A 7,571-nucleotide genomic window follows, 5' to 3' on the forward strand; every position below is an offset into this window, starting at 1 on the left:
TTAACTATACTAAAATTATCTTCTCCTCTCACATCATTTCCTATTTCGAATGCCCCTTTTATAGCTACCCGTGGTTTTTTTCCATCAGATTCAAGTTTCTTGATGTTACCATTACCACCTGACCTCAATCATCATTTTTACTGCTTCCTGATTTTCTTGTTCTCTTTTCTCCTCCACAGCGTTTTTCCCTGTCACCTCTACTGAATATACTACTGATTTCACACTGAAGTTTGTTTGAAATATTTAGCCCATTTTCATCCTCTCCCAATTTAGAAGTCCCCTTTATATAACCATCTCATGTTTAAAACTTAGAGGACACACACACACACGCACACACACACAATCTAAATGATATTTTCTCCTTCAGAATTCATGGACATCCTAATTTTAGTGGTTTGATAATATACCTTAAATTAATTCTGGGTATTCTATACTGGTGTCAAGGATAACCTGTTAGAACCCAAATCATATCATACAATGTTACATGAAAATATGAAGCCATTTATAATTACGTAAAACATACAGAACTAGAAATAGCATGGAAATAACACTTGAAATAATATTGGTTGACAATCATTTCACTGAAAGATGCATCATATCAATCATTCAAATTATGTATAAAACTCTCATAGAATATGTGCCACTCAGGATTCACCTGTACTTAGCTTTACTTCTCATTGTGAGGGAAGCCTACAGTTCAGGTCCTGAGCTCTGATGAAAATCTACTCATCGTTGCTTTGAAGCACAGGATTTAGCTAAACATTCAGTACTGAGTATTTGCTATGTATATCTGTGCATACTTCTGGACACAAGCCAAGTTTAAAAAAAACGAAATGGAGATACAAAGACTGATATGCATTATTACAATGTTTGTCTACCAGAATTTCTTGGATTATATTTATACATTTTTATTGTAGGAGCTCAAAGTCCCCATAGATATTATCTTTATAATTCACATAACAGACTCATTAAGCATGTAGAAACCATAGGGACTATATTGTCTCCACTTTGAAGACCCATCCTTCAGGTGGAGACAGCAAGGCCTTACCCCTGGGGTCATTACTCTTGACAGGTTGATGGCCTGCCTTAGGCCTAGGTCATATATTACCTTACTGTAATGTGTGCCAAGAAAATAATTCTAGTTTAATGATCCACTCATGAGATCTGGCTGACTTCCATATGTACAAAGTCAGCCCTAAGATACTGCAGAGTAGGTTATTGACTAAGATTCTGGCTACGTAAACTCATTGAGTTTGCTATTGAAACATTTCTGGAGGAAGAATCAAACATAGAAGTAATATATGAAGACCAGTCACATAGTAATGACCTCTCAGGCCCCATCCTTCCTTGATCAGAATAGAAGACTAAGTTGGCCAGCATACCCTGGTAGATTTGTTCTGTTGTCCCAATCTGTCTCTCAGTTCCTGGCCCAGATTCTGGTCCTGCTCTGGATGTTCTTAACAGACAACTAGTTAGCCTGCTACTGTCTCTCTCCTGGAATTAAAAAAATAGTCAATACATTTGCCTTAATAATCTTTTTTCATTTCACACATCAATGGCGTTTGCAAATAATTACGCTCATCTGTGATCATTGAAAAACAGTCTTCCTCACCTACCCTAATATCACTGTGAGAAAGATGAGCTACCTCTCTGGCATCTTCTGCCAGGGGTTTCTCTGTCTTTCCCAAGGTCACAGGTACTCAAGGAGGAACTCTCTTCTTCTTTAACTTCTTCTTGACTGATGTGTTTTTCCATTTCTCATTCCTGTTTTTCTTTTTTATAGAGATGGGGTCTCACTATATTGCCCAGGTTGGTCTTGAACTCTTGAGCTCAAGTCAGCCACCCACCTTGACCTCCCGAAGTGCTGGGATTACAGGCATGAGCTACCATGTCCAGCCCCCATTTCTTATTTTTATCAACGTTGTAGTCCCTTGGCACTGGGTCTTCCCTGTCTTCCTGCCCTGTTTTCTCAAAGATTTCTTGGAAATGTCCTGTGCTGCTTGACTCTTCCATAATGTCTGCTCTAGACTTCTGAACATGCATCATCATTTACCATCCTGCCAACCTTGAATTTAGCCTCTCCTTGGATTACCAATGTCTACTCATAATTAGTCTGAATTTACTACTCTCTTGTTGGGACTGGCTCTCTGAAAGCAAACCTTCTCCACTTGTAGGCCACCATACCCATTTGTACCAAGTTCCTGTTAAGTTTCTTGCTATCCCCGTTTTTCCCCTGACTTGCTTCCTCTTCCCTCTTGCTCCCTTAATGCCCTGTGGCAAATGTCATAAAAGTGTATTTGTCTCTTTGCAGGTGACTAGAATTGGCATTGCCTTCCTTTCCATATAATTTCTTATTTTTTCTAGACAGATACACTTTGGAGCTCTGCACAGTGGCTGTAATATATCTATGCACTACAAGTAGTTCTTCCCTAACCATGGCTGGACTAACATTTCTGCCTTAGAATAAGATTCATACTTTAGTACTCATTGCTGACATACTGACCTGAGTCACTTACTGCCTGAATTTGGGACAGTTTGTTTCCCCTGAACTCAGATATTTCCTACTTAAAAATTGTTTCTCCACTGGGAGAAATATTTGCAAAACAAATATTTGATAAAGGACTTCTACCCAGGATATATAAAGAACTCCTATAGCTCAATAAGGCAAACAACTTAATTAAGAAATAGACAAAAGATTTCACAAAGAAAGATATTCAAATGAAAAATAGGTACATAAAAAGATGCTCAACATCAGTAGTCATTACAGATATGAAAATTAAAACCACAGTGGGACACCATTGCACATACATAAGAATGCCAAGTTAAAAAGACAAATAATACCAAGTCTTGTCAATGATGCAGAGTGGTTTGGCAGTTTCATATAAGATTAACCACATACCTACTGTTTAAGCCAGCAATCTTACTCTAGGTATCTATTCAAGAGAAAAGAAAAAATAATGTTCATACAAAGATCTGTACTTTAATGGTCATCATAGCTTTATTCAGAAGAGCACCAAACTGGAGACAACTCAAATATCTATCAACAGGTGAATGGAGAAGTAGGCTGTGGTATATCCATACAATGGGATACTACACAGTAATACAAATGAAGGAACTACTGATACAACCAACAACATAGATGAATTTCAAAAATGTTGTGCTAAGTGAAAGAAGTGAGACACAAAGAGATATACCATTTATATCAAAGTCTAGAAAAGGCACAACTATAGTGACAGAAAGTTTTTCAATGGATTCCAGAGGCTGGTGGAGAGGATGGGACTGACTATAGAGGAAAATGAGAAAATTTTTTCAGTTTTTCTATATAAATATTCTATATAGAACTCACAAATAGTATGCTTAAAACTGGTGAATTCTATTACAGGTAAGTTTAATGAAGATGATTTTTTAAAAAACAAGCAAATGTGTCAAATGAAAAGATTGTTAAATAGTGTTTTAAAATTTAGATTTAATTATTATTCAGGTATGGTGAGGTCAAAAGATCAAGATATGCTTGCCATTGAAATGACTGTTTGTTACTCACAGTTCCCAAGAGGAGAGGGCACACACCACACCACGCAGGGCCACATGGAGAAGCACCTGGGTTGGTTAGGAGGCAGAGAGAGCAAGGGGAAAACATAGAGAAGAGCTCTTATTGTGGTTTCCCTAGGAAGGAACACGTGAAGCAAGGTAAGCAGGTTTAGTATTGGTTATTTTGAATAATTTCAGTTGGCTCTGGGGTGTAGTGGCCCTCTCTAGTTGCCTGACGTCTAGCTGCGGGGAGATTAGGACAGGGGAATAGTGGCCTTGAGTGTGACAGCCCCATAGAAGAAGTCATGGGGTGTAAGACCTGGACTGGTTAGTCTGCATGTGAAAGGCATGATTGCAGGCAAGTCTTTTATTGTCTTTAGGAGTTGGTTAGTCCTGGGAGGGGCAGTCCCTCTAGGTCAGCAAGGAAAGGCCCCAGATGCCAACACCTTAGAAATACGGAAAATAAAAAGTCATGATTAATACTGATAGAGGAATGGATAGATTGATAGATACGTGATCAAACAAATAAAGCAAAATGTTAATTGTAAAATTTAGATGTTGGGTAAATTGGCTTCACTGTACAATTCTTTCAAATTTTCTGTATGTCTGATAATTTTTATGATAAAATTAAAAAATTTATAATAAAATTTGAGAAAAAAATATTTCTTTGGATATCTGACCTCTTACCTAGTCATAGTTTCTAAAAGCTCTGTTTTCCACCTGTCTTATCTGCTTGGATTCCTGGCCTCCTGCTTGCTCTTGCCTGAACATTACTATTGCCTGAATCTCTTAGTTCTGATATTCAACTGGTCCTCCTGATCAGGCAAATTTCTTGATTCCATAAGATGCACCTGAACTAGCCAAGGCTTCTTATTGCACAAGGTCACTAAATAGGGATGGCCAGCATAAGGCATAATGAGAATTAGATGAGTTCTATATTCAAGTGCCTTTATATCTTTATATACATCCTCCCTCAGACCCTTGCTCAACACACACACACACACACACACACACACACACACACACACACAAGCACCTCTGTTACGGAATAAAATGTGTACCAACACCCCTGCCCCTATTCATATGTTGGGGTCCTAACCCCTAGTACTTCTGAACTTAATCTTATCTGAAGATAGAGGCCTTACAGAAGTAAGTTAAAATGAGGTCCTTAGAGTAGGCCCTAATCCAATGGGATTGGTGTCACAAAAACTGGAAATTTGGGGGTCAAGGGAAGATGACATGCAGAGACACAGGGAGAAGGCAGCCATCTCCAAGCCAAGGAACGCTTGAGACTGTCAGAAGATAGAAAAGAGGCCTGAAATAGATTCTTCTCAAGTGCCATCGGAGGGTATGTGATCCTGTAACACCTTGATTTTGGATTCTGGCCTCCACAACTGTGAGACAAATTTGTTGTTCTAAACCACCCGGTTTGTGGTATTTTATTATGGCAGCCCTAGAAAACAAATACATGCCCTCTAGGTTCTCTCCTAGTTTTCCTAGTCACCCAGTGTCCTTGTGTCTTCTGTGATGCCCCACCCAGACATGCAGTCATGGACAGTGTCTGAAGCATCCACCCATCAAAACTCTAATTTCCACGCCTGTAATCCCAGCACTTTGGGAGGCCGAGGCGGGTGGATCATGAGGTCAGGAGTTCGAGACAATCCTGGCCAACATGGTGAAACCCTGTCTCTACTAAAAATACAAAAAAATTTAGCTGGGCATGATGGCTCATGCCTGTAATCCCAGCTACTCAGGAGGCTGAGGCAGGAAAATCGCTGGAACCAGGGAGTCGGAGGTTGCAGTGAGCCGAGATCACGCCATTGCACTCCAGCCTGGCGACAGAGCAAGACTCTGTCTCAAAAACAACAACAAAAACCCTCTAATTTCCAAACTGCCTGCACCTCTGAGAGTTCTTAGGGATGAACTAAGATCATGAATAAGCTAAGCTAAGCCAAAGAATAATGACCAACACCACTGTAATGTGTCATAACTCTTCCGGTGATTGGCCTGGATGTTTGTTAATTCATAGGAATGAGTCTATAAGGATAAAATCCCAGGCAGTAAAAGAGGTTGGCAAGGAAAATAATCTTAGGTGGAGTGAATATCGCATTGTTTCTCAAATCACAGCTGTTGAATGGCCATCTGTTTTTACTCAGGAGTGTCCATGCTGGCAAGTGAACAACTTCTCTCTCAGAAAAAGATACAGAAGATTAACAGACAAATGCCTGAATGCCACCAGGATGGCGCTCAGTGTGTATTTTACTCGATAGTAAACCACCCAAAAAATTCATAGCAAACTTCTGACCCCTTTTGCTTCCACGTTAACACTGGAAATGCTGAGACCAGAAAGTCAGCTTGCAGAGAGGTGAAAAATGTCTGTATGGAGGGTTGGAAACACATTTGTTACACATGGCCAAGAGAAAGCATTGGGAGAAACAAGCAACGATAGTACAAAAATATAGGAGCAACTGTTTTATTAGCTAAAAAAAAAAAGTATTGTTATTAGTGGGAATTGACATCGAATTTTAAAGAAAGTGTTTACCGTTTTTAACTTAAAAAAAAAAAAAAGACAGCAGTATCCTAAAGAGAAAAGATGAGTTTCTAATTCCCTTGGTGCTTTCAATGAAGAGTTCTTGCCTTTTTGCCTGGGGGTGAAGAATAAGAGACAGTGTGTAGTCTTGTCCTTTTGGGCAACCATACTGGATTTGGATCTTGGATTTGGATCTTGGACTTTTATGGCTTCCTGGGATAGATCTGTGAACACAATCTAGCTATTATGGTCTTTTAAAAAGAACAAAGGGAGATGCATTTTATGAGAACACAGCCTTTTTGCTTTATATTTACTTAAAGATAATCTAAGTAAAATATTTCTATCATTTTCCCCATTACTTTCAACACCTTATTATTTGAACATTATTCAACAATTTATTCAGTTTTCAAGACAACGGTAACTTTTGTCATTGGACAATGTTATTGTTTAATTTTTACACTTACACATATCTGACACTATTCTACTTGAGGATGGTGTCAATTCACAATTGGAAAAGGTGATTTCTTGGCCATTTGCATCATTCTTTTGGCACTCATCAGATGTGACCATATTTCATTTTGTGTGAAGTACGGAGCTTGGGACTCTATGGGGCCTAGTGAGGTCACCAGAGTGATCCATCAGGTCAGCTGGCACCTTTGTCCTCTTTGCCTAGAAATCAGAGTGACTGGCTTCTCTCTGTCTCTCTCTTTTTTTTTTTTCTATCCTTCCTTCCTCTTTCATTTCAGTCTGCACCAGGCATGGGGATATAGGAATATGAAAAGACAAAACTCCTGCTTTATAATCACTTATTGCAGAGATTCCGATCTGCTCTGAGGATTCAGTTAAAAGAGTTTTGTCTTCCTCCCCACATCCACGTGTCCAAATCCTATCTTACCTTCAGTGCTGTCTCAAGTGGGACCATCAGCCAGAAACTTTTCTTTCTCACCTGTGTTCTCCTCCGCTGAACAACCATGGTCACTAGTTGTATTACTCTTGTATCATCGCCTACTATGTGTCGTATTTTTTAAAGCTCATTTCCCTGGGCAGACAGTGAGCCGTCTGGGGACAAGATTAATCTTCATATCCTCATATTGCCTACCATATTGATTTCTGCTTAAAGAAATACCTGCTGCTTAAAGAATACCTGCTGAATGATTGAATTCATTCAGACATTAAACATGGGTGGGTAACATATTCCTTTGGTAGACTATATCTTTAGTGCTGCAATTTGCTGATTCTTAACAGTCTTTGAATGAAAGGCACCAGGTGAAAATGTCTGCTACAATTGGTGTGTAGTAATTTCAATGCAAACAAATATCTAGCACTTTGGATTCACCTTCTGAAATCAGGTCAGTTCTGAAGCTCTGGGCCCCGGAGTAGGGATAGATAACTCAAACCAGGAGTGTTCAGGCTAGTGTTACATGCATTCTGCTGGAAATCAATACTTAGTAGGGAAAGCTTCCCAACACATAATGATGATAATAATGTTCAATTACAAGACGTTCCTTAAAGT

This window comes from Pan troglodytes, chromosome 13 (genome assembly GCF_028858775.2).
Source record: "Pan troglodytes isolate AG18354 chromosome 13, NHGRI_mPanTro3-v2.0_pri, whole genome shotgun sequence".
NCBI lineage: Eukaryota > Metazoa > Chordata > Mammalia > Primates > Hominidae > Pan > Pan troglodytes.